The following is a 22,820-nucleotide window of genomic DNA, read 5'->3' as shown; positions in this document are numbered from 1 at the left end:
ACATTGATCTGGTCCACATGATCAAAATACAACAGCCCATGGGTTATTGGAGGATTGTTTTCCCCTCCAACAAGCCATGCTGCCCAGGTTCAAACAACAGGGCAAGCCACATCTGGGCGGTGATTATGGAAATCATGCCTCACATACTCCATAATTTAAATAAGCCACGGTGGCTTATTTTGATCATGTGAACTGCCCTGATATTTCTTTTTAACTGAACTACAAACAAGAGCATAACATTTTGGTGGTAACCCTTTAATAACTGTTCTGTTGTGGTCAGTTTCCTGAGTGCATATGTAGTACCCAGCATTTTAACTATGAAGCTCTGAACTTTTAGATATTGACTGAGTTATTGTGGCCTCTGTCAGGGATTTTTTTTAACCCATGATGGCTTATTTGGCCAAAATAATGCATGAAGATAACCCACGGTCTGCAGTAGGATTTCTTTAAGCAATTGTGGGTTATCATGTCATCTGGTGGTCACCATGGGTTATTTTGGTCACCTATGGAGTTGTGTGCCAAGAACAGTCAAAACTGCTGCCGCCCTGCTCCTTGCCAGCTTTAGTGCTTTAAAGTAACCAAGCCCACAGCATCAAGGGGGGGTGGGGGTGAGCCATTTCTCTATTGGGAACAGGCTAAAGCAACTAAGGCACCAATGTCTATTTTGTGCAACCAGGATTTTCGTTCCTCTCAGAGTAAGCACACTGGGTTTTGCTGGTGCATCAGGTGCTGCCTGACTAGGGGAGGCTGTGTATGAATTCTGGTCCTGATCTTGCAAACCCCCTAGGTTTTATAGCCACCACCCACTTTTTGGTGCACTCAAGATTTTCGCCCCTTGGTGAGTAGTCATGCAGTGTTTTGATGTTGGACTGGGTGCCTTTGGACTGCAAACTTCGCGCGCTTTAGAAGTGAAACAGTGCCACTGCTTGGGCGGGAGGACTGCAGCAGGACAGGAGGCGGTGGTGGCAGTGGTGATGAGTCAAATTATACACAGTAGCTTAATAAGCTACTCACAATAGCTTATTAGCCTGTTTGTGTGGTGGGGGATCGTGGACTGTTTCAAAAATAAGGTACTGTGCGTAGCTTATTAACCCATCATGGGTTATCGTGATTTCTGAATTGATATTGACATCACTGATACTGAAACCATGGGGGTGTGGCGGGGTAGGGCCAACCTCCTGCTCTAGTTCCAATTTCTGGTCTAGACAATATTAGTCCATTAATTGTCAGTGATATAAACTATCCAAATTATTCTTTTCCCATGTCTGGAAATCTTGAGCACAATCCACGATATTACATTTCCAATGTTTTATCACTGATGCTAGTGGTGAAAGCTATGGGCTAATTCTCTTTTTCAGTCTATCCACATTTTAATTGTTGGCCCCTATCTTTACTATCTGTCCAAAGTAGTGTGTTCAATGGCTGATTAATATATAAATGTTCTAAACTGAATAGCAGCATTGTTATTCCTAGGATGCAGCCAAACTACCAACCATGTTAATTGTGTGGCCTTAAAGAAAGGTATCAGGGACAGTCAATCCATTTACACTGTTGTCTGCATTGTATATGACATTATTCTAGAAGGTCTATTTATCCATATAAAATCATCCAAGATCTTTTGCCAGCTACAATTGTGCTCATTTCACATGCCAGCAAGGTTATGCTCAAAATCCTACAAGCTAGGCTTCAGCAGCATGTGAACCGAGAACTACCGGAAGTATAAGCTGGGTTTCGAAAAGGCAGAGGAACTAGAGATCAAATTGCCAACATTCACTGGATCATGAAGAAAGCAAGAGAATTCCAGAAAAACATCTATTTCTGCTTCATTGACTACGCTAAAGCCTTTGATTGTGTGGATCACAACAAACTCTGGCAAATTCTTAAAGAGATAGGAGTACCAGACCACCTTACCTGTCTCCTGAGAAACCTGTACGAGGGTCAAGAAGCAACAGTAAGAACCAGACATGGAACAACCAATTGGTTCAAAATTGGGAAAGGAGTACAACAAGGCTGCATATTGTCGCCCTGCTTATTTAACTTATATGCAGAGTACATCATGAGAAACGCTGGGCTGGATGAATCACAGCTCAGAATTAAGATTGCCAGGAGAATTATCAACAACCTCAGAAACGCAGATGATATAACCCTAATGGCAGAAAGTAGAGAGGATCTCAAGAGCCTCTTGTGGAGGGTGAAAGTGGAGAGTTCAAAAGCTGGTTTGAAACTCAACATTAAAAAAACTAAGATCATGGCATCTGGCCCCATCACTTCCTGGCATATAGAAGGGGAAGAAATGGAAGCAGTGACAGATTTTATTTTCTTGGGCTCCAAGATCACTGCAGACGTTGACTGTGGCCATGAAATTAAAAGATGCTTGCTCCTTGGGAGGAAAGCTATGGCACACCTAGACAGCATAGTAAGAAGCAGAGACATCACCTTGCCGACAAAGGTCTGTATCATCAAAGCTATGGTTTTCCCAGTAGTAATGTATGGCTGTGAGAGCTGGACTATAAGGAAGACTGAGCACCGAAGAACTGAGGCCTTCGAACTGTGTTGCTGGAGAAGACTCTTACGAGTCCCCTGGACTGCAAGGAGGTCAAATCAGTCAATCCTAAAGGAAATCAACCCTGACTGCTCATTGGAAGGACAGATACTGAAGCTGAAGCTCAAATATTTTGGCCACCTAATGCGAAGAGAAAACTCCCTGAAAAAGACCCTGATGCTGGAAAAGATTGAAGGCAAAAGGAGAAGGGGACGGCAGAGGAGGAGATGGCTAGATAGCATCACCGATGCAATGAATATGAACTTGAGCACGCTCCGGGAGGGAGTGGAGGATAGGAAGGCCTGGCATGCTATGGTCCGTGGGGTCATGAAGAGTCGGACACGACTTAACGACTGAACTACAACAAGTCCAGTAGTAACAATAACGACAAAAATAAAAATGTAAGCAAAAGTGCCACCTTAACTGCTGCAATTTGGACCAACCATGATTTTATTTTTTTCCAATTCACTATATCTTGCTGTATTTGTTGAATAAGAGGGTTATAACTTATTTCAGATAATGTATTGATACCTGAAGACAATATGACTGCTAAATATCTAACAGGATGTACAGCTGCTTTCAGGCCAAAATGAGATGTAATGTTATTTTTTCTTGCTTGATAAATTTACTGATATAAATTTAGATTTCAATCTATTGATTCTATAACCAGAAATCACAATATTTCCTGATAACCTCAAACAGGAATAATGTTTGAGGAATAATCAATATGCAGATGACACCCAGCTCTACCTCTCTTTCTCATCAAAACCAGGTGAGGCAGTGGCTGTTCTGAATCAGTGCCTGGGCATGGTAATGGACTGGATGAGGGCCAATAAACTGAAACTCAATTCAGACAAGACGGAGGTACTGTTAGTGGGTGGTTCGTCTGCCCGGCTAAGTGATATTCAACCTGTTCTGGAGGGGGTTGCACTCCCCCTAAAGGATCAGGTTCGTAGTTTGGGGGTGCTCTTGGATCCAGAACTGTCACTTGAGGCACAGGTGAACTCAGTGGCACGGAGCACTTTTTATCAGCTTAGGCTGGTATACCAACTACGCCCTTATCTGGACAGAGATAGCCTAGCTACAGTTATCGATGCTCTGATAACTTCTCATCTGGATTACTGCAATGCGTTATACGTGGGGTTGCCTTTGAAAACGGTCCAGAAACTTCAGCTGGTCCAAAATAGGGCAGCAAGATTGTTAACAGGGACTGGTCTGCAAGCTCATATTACGCCAGTACTTTTCCAGCTGCACTGGCTACCAGTCCATTTCCGGGCGTGATTCAAAGTGCTGGTGTTAACATTCAAAGCCCTTAACGGCTTGGGGCCAGGTTACCTGAAGGATCGCCTCCTCCCATATGTGCCTGCCCGGACCTTAAGATCATCATCAGAGGCCCTTCTCCGTGAGCCCCTGCCAAAGGAAGTGAGGCGGGTGGCTACTAGGAGGAGGGCTTTTTCTGCTGTGGCACCCCGGCTCTGGAATGAGCTCCCTAGTGAGGTTCGCCTGGCGCCTACATTGTATTCCTTTCGGTGCCAGGTGAAGACCTTTTTATTTTCCTAGGCATTTTAGCTTTCTAAATTGTTATCTTTGCTGTTTTAAATCTGTATTTTAAACTCCTGCACTGCTGCTAGATTTTATTGTGGTTGTATTGTTATATTGTGGTTTTAATATTCTATATATTTTAAATTGTTTTATTGTGTGTTTGGTTTTAATTTTTGTGAACCGCCCAGAGAGCTTCGGCTATTGGGCGGTATAGAAATTAATTAAATAATAAATAAATAAATAATCTCACTGTGTTAAAGTTCTCATGATATAGTCAGCATATGATGTGACCTTGCTTCCCATCTGCCTCAACGCATTGTATATGTGGTGAGAACTGAATTACATTGGCTAATGGTTCTATGGCCAGGGTAAACAGTAATGGTGAAAGAGGACAATGCTGTCTTATAACCTTTTGAGGGCGCAATCCGATGGCTGCTAGAGGATTTTCAGTTTTCGGGAACCAACCTCAGAGCCTGCACTCCAAGGTCGGTTCCCAGAAAACCACCTCCCCTCCCCCTCCCCAGTGGTGTGGATTGTCCCAGGTTCTGCGCTCAGAAAAGCAGTGTGGAGTGGGAGGAAAGGGGGCGTTCCAGGGGGCAGGGAGGAGATGGTGGAAGTATCGTTATGATGCTTCCTATGCGTCATCGAATTGCCCTGTCCCCCGCACCACTCTGGCTAGACAGCTGAAATTGCTCGTTTAGCAGGTAATGCAGGGTGGCTGGAGCACCAAGAAGATACCCTCTGTGCTCCTCCCACCCTGCACTGGATAGGCAGTCGCCTCCGAGTTTGGAGGCGCCCTCCAGCATTAAATTATCAATGAGTTGTCAATTAACTAAAATTCTGGCCAGTGGGTTTGAATAAATGGCCTTATTCCATGTAACAGATTGAGGTGCCATGTTAAAATGTTGGCAGAATTTTACATCCTGCTGACAGAAGTATACTTTTATTTCACCAGTTCACCATAATTGCTTTAGATTAGACTATTTTTTTATTTCTTCAACTTTAGTATGTCAAATCAAAGATTGCAAGATTGAAACACTGGTAGTGTCAGATCATTCCCCAGTATGTTTGGAACTGCAATTTTCTAATATTCCTAGGGCCCCTAGTCTTTGGCGTTCTAATGTTTCACTTCTTAATGATGAGAAGTTTAAAACCCAGATATTAGCTGAACTAACAGAGTATTTCAATACTAATGAGGGTACAGCAGGTTCACGCGCCACCGAATGGGAGGCTAGTAAAGCTTTTATAAGGGGCCGAATTACCTCTTCTGCTTCCTATCAAAAAAAGCTTTAAAAAACTCAACAGATGCACTTAAATAAGAAGCTGAAATCTCTCATAACTCAGTTTGCCACTTCTCCCACAGCACAACTTTATAAAGAGCTACAGAATACTAAGTATGAGTTGAATAATATCCTTTCACAACAGGCAGAATTTGCTCTGACATGTCTACAACAGAAATATTGGGGAAATGGTTAACGTCCTAGTAAGATTCTTGCACATCGTCTTAAACAGCACCAATATCAAAATGTTATTTCAGCTATTAAAGATGAGAGTGGTAAATTATATACTTCTACTACAGACATAAACTCACAATTTTTAAAGTTTTATTCTGATCTATATAGTACTGGTAATAAGATATCAGTGCAAGATACAGACGCTTTTCCCCCCCTCAGATTCATCTTCCACATTTAGATTCTTCACAAGAACAGCTCCTTGTAGCTCGTCTGCGTTTAGAGGAAATCATGAATGCAATAATGAAAATGAATACTGGGAAATCATCCGGACTGGCTGGATTCCCAATTCAATGGTATAAAACATTTCCTAGCTTTTTAGCCAAAGTTGTATCGCCTCTATAACCATACTTTTGAAGTGGGCTCCCTTTCTTCATCGTTAAATGATGCTTACATTACTGTGATTCCTAAGCCAGGCAAGGACCATACCTATTGCGCAAACTATCGACCTACATCATTAATGTAGATATCAAAATATTAACAGCAATCTTGGCCGATAGATTACAACAGGTCTTGGCTGTATAGGTTAGACCAGACCAGGTGGGATTTATTAAAAATAGACAGGGGGCTGATAATCTTAGATTAGTTGTTGATCTGGTTGCTTTAAACTCTGAAAGAACTGATCAGGCGGTCATAATTTCCTTGGATGCAGAAAAGGCCTTCGACAAAATTAATTGGAAATTTATTTTTACTACATTGACTAATTTTGGTTTTCCTATTGAATTTTTGAAATGGGTTAAAATTTTATTCTCGGCTCCTAGAGCGAGAGTAATGACCAACGGTTTATTCTCAGTTTTTTTTTTTTTTACTAGGGCAGGGCACCAGACAAGGTTGCCAATTTTTGCCATTGATATTCAATTCATGTTTGGAACCCCTGGCCTGTGCTATTAGACAAAACAATAGTAATCGTGGATTTGTCCATTTTGGATTAGAATTTAAAATTAGTCTTTATGCTGATGATCTTTTGTTGTTTATCTCGAGACTCCAGTCGTCGGTTCCAGCTTTGATGAAATTGATTAATACCTTTGGTGAATTGTCCGGCTATTCAATTAATTGGTCAAAGTCGGAAATAATGCCGATAGGACATAGGATATACTCTAGTGTATTAGCCAATTGGCAATTTTGACAGTGCCCAGAGTTTATTACTTATTTGGGAATAATTATTCCTAGAGAGATTTATCAAATGATTAGTTTAAATTTAAACAAGTTGATTAATATTTCACGAGATATAGATAGATGGGCATCATTAAAGTTGAGATCATGGGGCAAGGTGAATACACTTAAGATAAATACCATACCCCGAATTATTTATGTTATATGAGGGATCCCTATACTTATATCTGGCAAATATTTCCAAAAACTCAAATGCTTTGTTTCGTAAATTCTTTGGGGTTCCTCTCCACCAAGAATATCTTTAAAAAGGATGCAACTTCCAATTAATGAAGATGGGTGGGTTAGGGTCTAGCTATGTAATATCAGGCCTATTTGCTGATCTCTACTAAATTTTGGTCTTTTCCACTCAAATTAGATTTTCCTCTGTGGTCAGTATTGGAATCTTCTTGTCTGGAGCCTCTCTTTAAATGGATGGCATTAGGTTCTCGGCATATTAAGGTAGACAGAGCTCCTCCCACAATTTCGGCAGTTAGGGAAGTTTGGCATATAATGTCACGTCAATTACAGTTTGATCCATTTTCCCATGCTAAATTGACTTTATGGGGAAATCCAGATTTAAGAATTGGCAAGAAATGTTTTCATGGCAGACCTGGACAGATAAGATGATCTTTACTTTAGATCAATTAGTGAGGGTTGATGATGAGTTTTTGGTATTTCCAATTTTGCGAGATCATAGAATAGTGGGGTTGGAAGGGGCCTATAAGATCATCTAGTCCAACCTCCTGCTCAGTGCAGGAATCCAAGTCAGAGCATCCCTGACAAATGGCTGTCCAGCCTCGTCTTGAAGGCCTCGAGTGTGGGAGAGCCCACTACCTCCCTAGGTCATTGGTTCCATTGTCGTATTGCTCTAACAGTCAGGAGCTTCAGCCAGAATCTGGCTTCCTGTAACTTGAGCCCATTATTCCGTGTCCTGCATTCTGGGATGATGGAGAAGAGATCCTGGCCTTCCTCTCTGTGACAACCTTTCAAGTACTTGAAGAGCGCTATCATACCTCCCCTCAGCCTTCTCTTCTCAAGGCTAAACATGCCCAGTTCTTTCAGTCTCTCCTCATAGGGCTTTGTTTCCAGTCCCCTGATCATCTTTGTTGCCCTCCTCTGAACCCTCTCCAGCTTGTCTGTATCCTTCTTAAAGTGCAGTGCCCAGAACTGGACAACAGTACTCCAGATGAGACCTAACCAGTGCTGAGTAGAGGGGAACTAGTACTTCCCGGGATTTGGAAGCTATGCTTCTATTAATGCAGCCCCAAATAGCATTTGCCTTTTTTGCAGCCACATCACATTGTTGGCTCATATTCAGCTTGTGATCGACAACAATTCCGAGATCCTTCTCGCTTGTAGTGTGGTTGAGCCACGTATCCCCCATCTTGTAACTGCATTTGGTTTCTTTTTCCTAGGTGCAGAACTTGGCATTTATCCCTATTAAATTGCATTCTGTTGTTTTCTGCCCAGCGCTCCAGCCTATCAAGATCACTTTGAATTTTGTTTCTGACTTCCAAGGTATTAGCTATCCCGCCCAATTCTGTGTCATCTGCAGATTTGATCAGCATCAAATGCACTTTCTCCTCCAAGTCATTAATAAAAATGTTGAAGAGCACTGGGCTCAATTTGATCTGCCGGCTTCAGCAGAATGGCAGTATTTGCAACTGAGACATTTGTTGGTATCTAGATTCGGACCTGCTGCTTTTACTGCTTCAGAGTCTCTTTCACTATTGAAAATACTTATTGAAGCTGATCAGATGTACTGACCTATGATTCATGTTTATAAACATTTATTATCAATGAATAAATATGACACAAGTGGTTTACAGTGGGAATGGAACAGGGAATTGAAACGTCCTATTCTGCTTAATCAATGGACTGCCATTTTGGCGTCTGTATCGGACATTTCCATGAATCTTTGGTTACGCCTTATTCAGCAAAAGCTCTTGGTTTGGGTCTACTGGACACCACAACATCTTTTTAGTAAAGGTCTGTCAAATTCGGCTAATTGTTGGAGGTGTAATGCAATCAATGCTTCTTTTAGTCACGTTTTGGAAATGCCCAATGGCTGCCCCCTTTTGAGAGGAAGTTATTGTACAGATAAATTTTGTACTGGAAAGCTCTTTAATATTTACTGATGTAAATGTTCTTTTAAACTACTTATCTGCTTCTTAGAATGTAACACATGGTCAGTGTAAATGGATTTTTCACATCCTTTTGGTTGCTAAAAGACTGATACTACGATATTGGAAGGATAAAAGCTCACCGCCTATAACACAATGAACGGAAGACTTAACACTAGCAACATTTGAAAGAGTGGTATATAGGTGTAAGTTGCAAATGGACTTATATGTGGATATTTGGTCTGCTTTTAATATTTGAAATAGAAAGGTCCATTCCACCTGATCAAATGACTTGGCAGTGCCAATAAAAGAGCACCAAGTTGGAATCTTGCTAATCTCAGCATTACTAATATTGTTAATTGCTTTCCATACATTTATATTCAGCTGCCTACCCTTTATAAGTCCAGCTTGGCCTGGGTTTCCCATTATATTTAATCTGCCAGCTAGAATACCAGTCATGATTTTAAAATCTACATTTAATAACAAGATTGACAGCTATGATTCTACATTTGAGGTATCCTTACACTCCTTTGGAATGAGTGCAATTTTAGCCTGATCTGAACTTTCTGGTATAAAACAATAAACAGAATGTTCAGTGTTGGGACCAATTCTTGGGCGTAAATTTGCTAGAATTCTGCCCCTAAACAATCCAGCCCAGGCGATTTGCTCTTTTTAACATTTCCTAATAGGAATTAGAATTTTCTCCTCAGAAAATAGTTCACATTATTCTGCTGATTCAACTTTGCTAACTAACATTACCTCATCACTTTTAGGGTTACATGTTTGGCAGCTTCATAATAATAAAAAAAAGTTAGTTTCCTTCAATTTTTTTGTTAATTGCCCCATTTCCTTCATTACTGAGAATTATATTACCTGCCTGTTTCTTTGCAAGTTGTTGAGCCAATAATTTATCTTTTTGTTTTTCAAAACAGCATTGCTTCATATAGGCCAATGCCTTCTGGGCTTGTCGTGTTTCCACCAGTTTCACTTTTTTCCAAGTTGTTAGTAATTGCTCTGATGTGCCAGCTGAACGATCTATTTAATATTGGGCTTCTAGTCTATGTCCCGCCTAAGTAATTGTCACCTTTGTTTATACTGCTTGTTTTTCATAGTTGTAATATTGATGGATGATCCTCTTATAATGGTTTTGAAGATGTCCCTTAAATTAGATAGAATTAACTGAATGCACATTACTTCTAAAATAGTGTTATATATCATCAGCAATCCTGTTCTTAACATATTCATCCTGAAGAAGCAGGATATCTAATTGCCCTATTATTTCTTCCACTAGACATCCTGAGTCTTTCCACGTACAAATAATTGAATATGATCTCCCTTTTAAATTCTTTTACTTTATTTAAGCAGAAACCTCAAGCCTGAAATTTGGTACAAAGCTTGGTATCTCAAGAGTCTCAGGGATATGTCACAGTTTAAACAAAGATCTTAATCTCTGCAGAAAAACTTTTCTAACATTTGAATGGTAGCATATGGATCAAGCAGCTCAGCATTAAAAATAAAATGTTAATCAACCCGTAACAAGACGGACAGGTCATGGCAGAGAGTTCTGACAAAATGTGGTCCACTGGAGAAGGAAATGGCAACCCACTCCAGTATTCTTGCCAAGAAAACCCCATGGAACGTATCACAAGGCTAAAAGAGATGACGCCGGAAGATGAGCCCCTCAGGTCGGAAGGTGTCCAATATGCTACTGGGGAAGAGCAGAGGGTATTTCCAAGTAGCGCCAGAAAGAGTGAAGCGGCTGGGCCAAAGCCGAAAGGACACTCAGCTGTGGATGTGTCTGGTGGTGAAAAGAAAATCCGATGCTGTAAAGAACAATATTGTTTAGGAACCTGGAATGTCAGATCAATGAATCAAGGTAAGCTGGAGGTGGTCAAACAGGAGATGGCAAGATTGAACATCGACATCTTGGGAATCAGCGAACTAAAATGGACAGGCATGGGCGAATTTAATTCAGGTGACCATCATATCTACTATTGTGGGCAAGAATCCCTTAGAAGAAATGGAGTAGCGCTCATAGTCAACAAAAGGGTGGGAAAAGCAGTACTGGGGTACAATCTTAAAAATGATAGAATGATCTCAGTACGAATCCAAGGCAAACCATTCAACATCACAGTAATTCAAGTCTATGCCCCAACCACTGAGGCCGAAGAAGCTGAGGTTGATCGGTTTTATGAAGACCTACAACACCTTCTAGAACTAACACCAAAAAAAGATGTCCTCTTCATCATAGGGGATTGGAATGCTAAAGTAGGAAGTCAAGAAATCACCGGGATAACAGGCAGGCATGGCCTTGGTGTACAAAATGAAGCAGGACAAAAGCTAATAGAGTTTTGCCAAGAGAACATGCTGATCATAGCAAACACTCTTTTCCAACAGCACAAGAGGCGACTCTACACATGGACATCACCAGATGGTCAATATCGAAATCAGATTGATTATGTCCTTTGCAGCCAAAGATGGAGAAGCTCCATACAGTCAGTAAAAACAAGACCTGGAGCTGACTGTGGCTCAGATCATGAGCTGCTTCTTGCAAAATTTCGGCTTAAATTGAAGAACGTCGGGAAAACCACTAAACCATTCAGGTATGACCTAAAGCATATCCCTGATGAATATACAGTGGAGGTGAGGAATAGATTTCAGGGATTAGACCTGATAGACAGAGTACCTGAGGAACTATGGACGGAGGTCCGTAACATTGTTCAGGAGGCAGCAACTCAATCCGTCCCAAAGAAAAAGAAATGCAAGAAAGCCAAGTGGCTGTCTGATGAGGTTTTACAAGTAGCTGAGGAAAGAAGGGAAGCGAAAAGCAAGGGAGAAAGGGGAAGATATACCCAACTGAATGCAGATTTCCAGAGAATAGCAAGGAGAGACAAGAAGGCCTTCTTAAATGAACAATGCAAAGAAATCGAGGAAAACAACAGAATGGGAAAGACTAGAGATCTCTTCAAGAAAATTGGAGATCTCAAGGGAACGTTTTGTGCAAAGACGGGCATGATAAAGGACAAAGAAGGCAGGGACCTAACAGAAGCAGATGAGATTAAGAAGAGGTGGCAAGAATACACAGAAGAACTATACAGGAAAGATCTGAATGTCCCTGATAGCCATGATAGTGCGGTCACTGAACTTGAGCCGGACATCCTCGAGAGTGAAGTCAAGTGGGCCTTAGGAAGCATTAGTAACAACAAAGCTAGCGGAGATGACAGTATTCCAGCTGAGCTATTTAAAATCCTAAAAGATGATGCTGTTAAAGTGCTGCATTCAATATGCCAACAAATCTGGAACACTCAACAGTGGCCACAAGACTGGAAAAGGTCAGTTTACATTCCAATTCCAAAGAAGGGCAACGCCAAAGAGTGTTCAAACTACCGCACAATTGCGCTCATTTCACATGCCAGCAAGGTGATGCTCAAAATCCTACAAGCTAGGCTTCAGCAGTATGCGAACCGAGAACTACCGGAAGTACAAGCTGGGTTTCGAAGAGGCAGAGGAACTAGAGATCAAATCGCCAACATTCGCTGCATCATGGCGAAAGCAAGAGAATTCCAGAAAAATGTCTATTTCTGCTTCATTGACTACGCTAAAGCCTTTGATTGTGTGGATCACAACAAACTGTGGCAAATTCTTAAAGTGATGGGAGTACCAGACCACCTTACCTGTCTCCTGAGAAACCTGTACGAGGGTCAAGAAGCAACAGTAAGAACCAGACATGGAACAACCGATTGGTTCCAAATTGGGAAAGGAGTACGACAAGGCTGCATATTGTCACCCTGCTTATTTAACTTATATGCAGAGTACATCATGAGAAATGCCGGGTTGGATGAATCAGAGGTCGGAATTAAGATTGCCGGGAGAATTATCAACAACCTCCGATATGCAGACGATACCACCCTAATGGCAGAAAGCGAAGAGGATCTCAAGAGCCTCTTGTTGAGGGTGAAAGAGGAGAGTGCAAAAGCTGGTTTGAAACTCAACATTAAAAAAACTAAGATCATGGCATCTGGCCCTATCACTTCCTGGCATATAGAAGGGGAAGAAATGGAAGCAGTGACAGATTTTACTTTCTTGGGCTCCAAGATCACCGCAGACGGTGACTGTAGCCATGAAATTAAAAGACGCTTGCTCCTTGGGAGGAAAGCTATGGCAAACCTAGACAGCATAGTAAGAAGCAGAGACATCACCTTGCCGACAAAGGTCCGTCTAATCAAAGCTATGGTTTTCCCAGTAGTAATGTATGGCTGTGAGAGCTGGACTATAAGGAAGGCTGAGCGCCGAAGAATTGATGCTTTCGAACTGTGGTGCTGGAGAAGACTCTTACGAGTCCCCTGGACTGCAAGGAGGTCAAATCAGTCAATCCTAAAGGAAATCAACCCTGACTGCTCATTGGAAGGACAGATAATGAAGCTGAAGCTCCAATATTTTGGCCACCTAATGCGAAGAGAAAACTCCCTGGAAAAGACCCTGATGCTGGGAAAGACTGAAGGCAAAAGGAGAAGGGGACGGCAGAGGATGAGATGGCTAGATAGCATCACGGATGCAATGAATATGAACTTGAGCACGCTCCGGGAGAGAGCGCAGGACAGGAAGGCCTGGCGTGCTATGGTCCATGGGGTCACGAAGAGTCGGACACGACTGAACGACTGAACAACAACAACAACAACATCATTTAAAAAAGTTTTTAGATCTCTTGGCTGAGCAGAAATGCTTAGGAAAACATAGGTGAAAGCTTAGCAATCAGAGGTGGGGGAAGACTCTGAATCAGTGGCCAAGGGATTAGGGTTTTTTTGGTCATCTGCACAACTTTCTGCTCGTTTGCATGGCTCCTCCTTCTGTTTCCCTACTATTATGTCCACACCTTTCCTTCCTTGCTATTTAGGCCAGAAGACCTGATTCCCTTCAGTTGCTATTAAAAAGCAGCCAAGAGCAGGAGTTTCAGCTATTCCTCCATGCCACCAGGCCATTTTGTAGGAGTGAAGTAACTGAGAACAGATGTGGGTCGTGAGCAGGGTTAGTGGCTTTCAAAGCCTTTTGAAGTGACAGACAAAGGCAGGAATGCTCTTCAGGATTGATTTGATTTACTGGGCTCTGGATTTTGGTCACCTGGAGAGGAGGGCAGAAGAGGGAAAATGTCCTCTTGCATTTGGGGCTGGTCAGTGGTGCTTTTTTATTTAAAGGAAGAGAAAGAAAAACCCACACTGGCTGGCTGATATGATATTCCTATTGCAGCTTGGGGGGCTCAGTTGGACACGCACACCCTTGTTAATTTAGAACACAGATTTGCCCCTCCCCTTTTCTGAACTGGTGCTGGAGGGAAAGTAATCTCCTCAGATAGGTCTAGCAGTGGTTATTTAGTGATCTGGCATTCTAATTATGTCCAAAGGGCCAGCATATAGAAAGTGTATCAAGGAAAAGTACCCCAGCCAACTGGATTCATTTTGGTTGCTGGGTGCTTAAAGTGAAAATAGGTTCCAGGAGCTTAGAGTAAAAATACAGGTAGTAGGGGATACATTCCAGATAGGCTGTATTGATGGGAAGGGCAGGGATTTGTGGTTTTGTCTTTTGGGCTTCAAGGAGTCATAGCCTGTGCTATAAGAAATTAGTCTATCCCAAGTGGGTAGATAAAATATCAGCTAAGGAGGCAGCTTTATGGCAGATGCAGTGTTTCTGTCTAGTCCAGGCACAGGTAGTACGAAGGCTGACTTGCAAGTTTGGTATGACTTTCAAATACTACACTGGTGTCTCCTACTGGAGTGAAGTTGCTATTTAAAGCCTCAGTCAGTGTTGGAGGATGAACTTGAGCACACTCCGGGAGAGAGCGGAGGACAGGAAGGCCTGGCATGCTATGGTCCATGGGGTCAAGAGGAGTCGGATACGACTTAACGACTGAACAACAACAGCGTTGGAGGGGAAAGTGGTGCACCCAGGTATGACCAAAGCAAAGGAAGAAAGAAGATTAACCAGAAATCTCACCTTTCTGGAATGTGTCCTATTGTGGTTGTAGTCCATCTACAGGCCCATGGTTTTGTAGACAGAACAGTGCATTTCTGGCGTGCCAATGAGACCATGGTGCAGCTAATTACTTACTTGACCTCCAAGTTATTGAGGACGATGCATCTGGTTAGAGAATTTGTCCTGCAACATCTGCATTTTGATGTTCTTTTTGCTTCATGCTACATGCAAGGCCTGGATAACATCATAAATGATGCCCTCTTTTCTACATATTGAACACTGGTTCCTTCAGCCAAAACAGATATGGAAAAGATGCCAGTGAATAAGCTATGAGCGTAGCTTTGAACTCCCTAAGGGAATTCCACAAGCTGGGTGAACTTTAGTCTATTCTATTAGAATGAATGTTGTACTCCCTGAACCTGAGGTTTAGCTGCCTGACAATTTTCACATTTCATGCCAAGGCTAGGAGATACTCTGAAATCACCACAGACTTCAGGATATGCAAAATGTTAAAGGGATGAATGCAAAAGAGCATTCATTAACAGAAATTATTTACAAAATTGAATAAAATGTCACTCTTCAAATAATAGCTTGAGATTGCTTAAAGGTTCTTACTTTAAATATGGTTGCTAACCATTTCTACGCCGCATCTTTCCCTGCCAAATTAAATCTCAATAGCTTAATGAGTGCAAGAGTGCCTTCGCTAGAGATGTGAAGGCTCAGAAAAAAAAACAACTGGATTTTTTTTACCCTCCCCAAAATGTTTTTATTTTATTTTATTTTTTTATAAAAAAGGATTTTTTGGCAGCTTTAGATTATGAATTTTTTTTCCAGAATGATGAATAAAATATTTAAGACAAAGTGTTTATATATTGTTACCCAGCCTTTACGCCCCCATCCCTGAATGATCAAAACTATGTAATAAGAATCATAGAATAGTAGGGTTGGAAGGGGCCTCTAAGACCATTGAGTCCAACTCCCTGCTCAATGCAGGAATCTAGGTCAAAGCATCCCTGACAGATGGTTTTCCAGCCTCATCTTGAATGACTTCAGTGTGGAAGAGCCCACTACCTCTCTAGGCAATTGGTTCCATTCCATTCATAGAAAGACTAGAGATGCAAAACTTCTGGAAATAATGAAGCTGGGGGGAAAATGTGTTTTTTTAATTCTCTCTGTAAGATTCCCAGCATAGTTATTTCTTGCACTCATTAAAATTATTGATCTAATATATCTTTTAGTGATAGCCATGTAGGACTGCTCCAAGCCATGCTCAGTTTCCCAACATGTGAGCAGAATCACTATATGGAAGACAAAGTGCATTCTTGACAGTTTGGGTTTTGTTCTACAGAGTCCTGTGTTTCTGGGCTTGTTCTGGTTAGGTGGTATAGCAATCAATTAATGTAGTTCTAATCTAAAACCCACCTGTGAAAGAAACACTGTAATTATCCTGCCACTGCCACCACATCTGACGGAACAGCATGTGGGTTATCCCACCTATGTTTCTTTCTTTTTTTTTTTAATAATATAGTATAACCGTGTTAGCCTTCTGTTTACACATTTAAGGGTTAAGTGTAGCACACATATATACTAACTGTTTTAGTTGTTCAGATATAAATTAGCATGAGCTTTTGTGGGTTATAACCGACTTCATCAGATACTATATGTTGAACTGCAGACTCTGAGTCTGAAAAGACAGCTAAACAGGTAGATCTGCAGCAAGCATTCAATTTTCTTAAAGTGACAGTTACAAATCACAAAGTGCATTAAGTCTTTATAATCTGCATAGAAGCCATAGTCCCTATTAGGTCCCTGATTAACTCAATCGAATTTCCTATCTCTTGTTCTGCAATCTCACATTCCAACCAAGCCCCTGTTCCTATTTCTTTAGAACTGTCACCCTGAAGTCCTCGATGGTATGTCCAGGGAGGTTAAAGTGTTCACTGACAGGCTGAGTGATATCCTTATGCTTGATGTCTGATTTATGCTCATTTCATCTTTGTCTTAAAAATAATCCTGTTTGGACAATGTAGGTGGCTTTTGGCCACTTGATGAAAGAGATCAAATACACGTTTGAAGATACGTAGGTATATTTGCCCTGGATGTGGTTGATAGCCCTACTGGGTCCACTTACATTATCACCAGTGTTTATTAATGAGAACAGCCAGCATTTAGGTTTATTGTAAGGTCTGGTACCTTGCTCTGAGTCCAGTGATGGACTCAGAAATTAACTTTGAAGCTTGGGTCTCACTGCCACAGTTTTTAATGACGTTAATTGGACTCACATGCTGCCTCATCTATAAAACCTTTAAACTGCTGCCACTAGAATAAACCCTCTCTACCTAAAAGAACCTCAGTAACCTGGCTCTTATGGCATAAGCACGGGACTGACACCACTACTAGAGAGAAAATGAACGAAAATGAACAAAAAAGATATTCATTAACAGATTTTTGGCCCCCAATTTCTCCAGACTTGCCTGAAGCCACAAGCATGTTTTTTCTCAAGTGATAGTCTTCCCCTTTAAGTGGCCTCTTGGGGACTTTTCCAGCTATCTGCCCCACCTCCAACTTTAAGAACTGGTGCCCAAGTTTGCTTTTTCCTTCACCCTCCCATTTACCTTTTGTGTTGTGTCTGTTAGTTCAGAGGTGTTGATCTAAAAGACACAACACAAGGGCCGAATTCAATTTTATAGCAATTCTCAGGGACTGCATCCCAATGGGGATGGGGCCAAAGGAAAAGGGGGCAGGGCCAAACTCCAGCATATTTTAGTTTAAAGCTCTTACTTCCAGTAATGAAAAAAATGTGCAACAACCGAGAAACCACTAAAGAATCAGCAGTTGGGGGAAAGGGCATGACCATCTGGAGGGCTGGATTGGGATGCCAGGTGTGCTGGATTTAGCCCGCAGGCCTGAGGTTTGACACCCCTGTTTTAGATTGTAAGCCTTAGGCAGGGACTGCAATGTTTTTTTTTAATTATTTGTAAACTGCTCCGGGACCTTTTCAGCTGAAGAGCAGAGTAAAAGGGTTTTAAACAAACAAATGAATAAAAGCATTCTCAGTATTAAGCTGCAGTAGTGCCACGAAAGAATCATTTAGAGAGCCCCAAGTATATATTTACTCCAAGGAACCCAAAAAGGCAGTGTCAGTTTTGAATTTCAGAGGTATCTATCATAATGTATGCATTCAATCATGAGGCTTCTGAATGTCCATCTCATGTCATACACATAGTAAATATCATTTGTTTTATTGCTGGGTGAGGCAAAACTCTAATTTTATGCTGGAAGAGTTAGCACTAGGGAGGTGACAACTAATTTCCTTTCTAAAAGCAATTTACATAGAATCATAGAATAGTAGGGTTGGAAGGGGCCTATAAGACCATCGAGTCCAACCCCCTGCTCAATGCAGGAATCTGACATGAGCTCTATGGAATGAGGGTAGTGTCGCTGCAACTTGCCATCACCATCTCAAGGTTGGGAGACACACCTGCAGTAAGAAAAATCCCAACAGAAGTGAATAGTATACTACTGCATCCTTTTCTCTTTCAATGATACTATGTAAGGCAGTAGAGCACAGGCTAACTCCCATAGCTGGAACACAGTCTAGAAGTCAGCACAGGCGAAGAACAAGACTACGGATACCTCTCTGTGTTTGATAACCTGGAGACTATTTTTACCCATCACAGACAACTAGGCAGGTGGCTAGTTACAGACTGGATGAAGCTTCAAAAGTAGCGCCTGATCAACAGAATATAGGCTACACCAAAAGAACTTAAAAAGATGCTGTCCTCTGCCAGATCAAAATGTCCTTGGAGGCCAATCTCTAATATTTATCACTCTGTATGATTCAGAGTTCCGATCAAGACAGACTGCAAACGTGAAGTTATTGATCTCCATCGCTCCCTCAATACTTATCAACATTCTGCACATTTGGGTACATCTTTCAATCTCCTTGGCTAATGCCAATTGAGGAATCTGCCTTTCATGTTTTTTTGTGTAATCTTTCTCAAAACCAATGACCTACATTTATTGAGTTAAGCATACAATGCACAAAAACCCTTCTTGCTGTAAGCTTTATCAGATTCCCCCTTTGGAAACTGTGATTTTTTAAAATCACAGGGCAGGTATTAGGGGTGTGCATCAACCACAAGAATCTGTTAAGACCCCTATTTGGAAAACAGCCCTATTTGACTCAGACGGATTCAGAGGCCACCTGGATTTGACTCTTGATTCGGAAATCTGAAGGTTCATGCCTCCCACAGAACATCACTGGAAATCCACAAACGACTACACTTTTTTTTTTTTTAAAAAAAAACAACTGTTTAACAGAATTGGATGAATTTCACAAGCACAGTGGCCCCTGTCAGGCCCGGCTCCTTTGCAACATTAGCAACTAAACAAGTGTTAAAGGAACAGTGATCTTCTTTATTACAGCATGATACAAGCACAGGCATCTCACCAGAGTCCACAGATTAGAGCTCTTAGCAAGCCCACGTTCAAATAAACTCAGATAATCCAAGCAGGAACCAGACACAGGATCTAATAGTCAAGCAGTATAATCCAAAAAAGGTCCCAAGGCATGGGATTCAAAGCATGCAATAGTTCAAGGTTCAAAGGGGCAGGGCAACTAGAGCTCCTCACTGGTCAATCCAGCACTACAGAAAAACCTAGCCTGGAGTCAAGAACTCTATGTAACTGGCTGTTTTTCTTCTAGCCTTTTCAGCTGCTGTCAGTGCCTGGGAGACAGTCTTGGGCATGACCTTTCCTCAGCCGAGTCTGCCCGTTGACCGCTTATCAAAGAATGTTCCTTGGGCTGTGCTGGCTCAGGCGCTTTTTCCCAGGCTAGCTCTGGCTGTAATTGGGAAGAAGTAGCTGCCTCCCTGACTGCAATCTTTTGTGAAACCAGGAAGAGAAGAATTCCCAGCACCCTGACCCTCCATCCTTTGACTAGGCCCTAAATCAGATTCTTCTACCTCTGAATCTGATTCTTCCTCTGAGACAGTGGCGGCACCAGAACAAAAATGGGGGGGGCACAGAAGGGGCAAATGGATTTATAGGTGGGTGAGCTGTGTCTCATACGCTAAGATCTCTGAAAGAAAAATAATGGTATATTTCACACTAAAACTGCCATCCTAAACATGTTTTTTCTGAAATAAGTCATATATTGATTAAGTTAGGTAATAATTCTCTCTCTCTCCATATATATATATATATATATATATATATATAAAACCAAATTCAAATTACATTAAGGAAATAGGCTTTCAAACAAGGTAGAGTCACTACACGAACATTTCCTTCATGTATGAATTAGACAGAAGACCTCCTTTAGAAAACTGTCACTTTTGAATCAGTGCAGGCAGAACCAGGAATGTAGATTCTCGGTATGTAAGGAAAGTAAATGCAAACTGACACACCTGAGCTCTGTACACCTAAAAAACCTAGTGCATGTTGTTGCATATCTAAATAGCCATCCCTGGCTGATTAGACTGTCAGTCACTGAGAAAGAATGGGGGGGAGTATGTACTATGTAGATCTAAAGAAGCTGAATACATCGATTCTTATGTACTTCTGCAAAATGACTGACAACAATTTCAAGGTCGAGGGCTTTTGATAGTTTCTTTTCAATTGCCATTATAGCAATGTTATTTAGGCATTCTTCACCCATAGGCATTACTTAGGCATTCTTCACCCTTGCTCCTCAAGTAGGTCTTAATTTGCCACAGACATGAAAACGTTCGTACACATCCAGCAGTAGATATTGTGATGGCTATGGCACGCAGTCTGTGGAGTTCACTGAAAGACAGTTTCAGTTCTTCAAGAAGAGTAAGCATTTGGTTCATTGTGTCAATTCTCATTTGTCTTTCTCATTCATACCTCTCTAGAACCTTTGGAAAAAGTCTGAGTTCTGCTTCAAATCCATCCATGTCACTTTTATATCTTGCAAATGGTCTGAGTTTTTCTGGATCAAGAAAGTAATAGTACTTGGGACTGAAAGCACTAACCCCATTCAAAATATTGCAATTGTCTGTAAACCTTCTCTTGAGTTAATTTATTATTTTATTTTTAAAAAACATTTGCATCCCGCCTTATATCATTAAGATCTCAGGGCAGGTAAGTTCACTAGTAGTGCAATCAACAACAGGAAGTAACACTTTAATTCTAAAATTGTGGTCAGTTTTTGGATAAATACTTTCTGCTATGTTTAATTTAGTAACATGGCTTTTAAATTGTTTTGGGATACAGTGTATTCTGTTTTCTTTATTTTGCATTTTGATTGAATTTTCTTCTGCAAACATCTTTACATCTGCCATAATTTTAATGAAATTTTCCTCCTGATCCCTGAGATCCTGCAGTTTATCAATCAGAGAATTAACAAGGACACAAGCTTGAGCCATGTCACAATCTGATTTTTTCAAATAATCTGATACCACTTTTAGTTCAAGAAGCACTTCACTAAAAAGATTCAGGCAAAACACAACGCCAAAATCTATTTGGTGCAGAATGCCAGAAGTCTATACACTTCTTTCAGAATGTGATTAATTTCGGATTATATTCAGAAGCAATAAAATTGCAGGAACTGTTGACCACAGCTAAACATGATGCAACCTGACATACTCAACAAATATCTGACAGTCTTTTTAATTAAATAATTATATTCTGTTTGTCTTTGCAATTCAGTGAAACATGGATGCACATAAGAACAGGAAACAAATATATACAGTTGCTTGAAGACTAAAGAAGTTTGCAACAACATATATATTTGAACACACATCAATAGTAATTAAGTTCAGCCTGTGGTTGAAACAATGAACATAGATGGCTTGTGGCACCTCTTTCAGGAGCAGTGCATGCACCTCATTTAGTTTTCCACTGATTACACTAGCACCATCATAAGTTTGTACTATGCAGGGCTTAATAGCTATTCTACAACATGCTAATAAGCTCTTTATATAACTCACTAGTGAAGGAGCATCCAGTGAATCACATGGAGGGAAACCAACAAAATGTTCATATATATTGCCACTGTAGCAATAATGAATTACTAACATTTGTTCTTGCTTACGTATGTCCTTAATTTCATGAGCAATTAATGCAAAGAAGCCAGTTTCCTTCACTTCATGAGAAATTGACTTCAGAATCATTCTGCTCAAAACGCTTAACAATTCAACTTGAATGAAATGATGCATTGTGAGGAAGGGTATCTATTTTAGACTGGATTCTGGGATTGTGTTTTGCAACTAGATGCAAGAGTTCAAGAACATTTCCTGTTTTCACTTGTCTCACTTTCCCAATGTCCACGCTGAGCAATTGTGTAGTAGTGAACAAAATTATTTCTGCAAGCATGACTATGTAATGCCTATTTTCTTTGATAAGTTATTTATGTGCATCAGTTAATTGTGCTAAAATGGAGCCTCCTTGAAATTTCTGTGTCCATTTATAACTCTCCCATGCCACCATGCAGTCTTTGTGGACCGCACTTGTTATGCAGCTTCAGTCCTGAATCATTACCAGTTGTTTTTCCAGTTGTTGTACCCTTTATGAGTAAATGTATTTTCACTAGTACAAGCATATTTTCCAGTAAAATGGTGACAAGCAAAGCAAAATACAGCATTTTCTATTACACTGTATTCTAACAAGGAGTACATTTTGTACTGTGTTGGGTTAAAATATCTCCATGCCTGGCCATATTTTGTTGATGGAAAACATTTTAGCACTGGCTGAAGTGAACTTTCTTCTTTACATTGTGCAATGTCACTTGGACCAGGTAATTTTTTTTACGAAGGAAGGCAACTCATTCACTAAACCAGCATCTGGCAGCTCTGAAACACTTTCCTTTTCAGAATTATCTATTTCACAAGAATTAGAGTCACTAGTGGCAGATAAATCCTACTCCCAGTCAATTTCTGATTCATTTAGTCTTTCTACGGAAACCTGTGCTTCTGTGACATCAGATCTTTTCCTTACTTTTGCTGGGCTTGTGAAGTG

The 22,820-nt window shown here is 40.9% G+C and overlaps 1 protein-coding gene across 3 annotated transcripts in view; it reads right to left on the bottom strand.

Moving 5' to 3' along the window:
• SARNP (SAP domain containing ribonucleoprotein) overlaps nucleotides 1-22,820 on the bottom strand; it is a 97,300-nt gene that overhangs the window by 7,414 nt on the left and 67,066 nt on the right. Inside the window, exon 10 of one of the 3 annotated variants that reach the window (XR_014788178.1) lies at nucleotides 6,370-10,668. The exons of the other annotated variants lie outside the window; for them this stretch is intronic. The gene's annotated coding sequence lies outside the window, so the exon portion shown is untranslated. Of the gene's footprint in view, nucleotides 1-6,369; nucleotides 10,669-22,820 lie in introns of those variants that run through there. 3 annotated transcript variants of the gene reach the window in all.

Source organism: Heloderma suspectum, chromosome 2 (genome assembly GCF_057233095.1).
Source record: "Heloderma suspectum isolate Gila_16-S chromosome 2, 16-S_ref, whole genome shotgun sequence".
Taxonomy (NCBI): domain Eukaryota; kingdom Metazoa; phylum Chordata; class Lepidosauria; order Squamata; family Helodermatidae; genus Heloderma; species Heloderma suspectum.
This window is presented reverse-complemented; position numbering and strand designations above follow the sequence as displayed.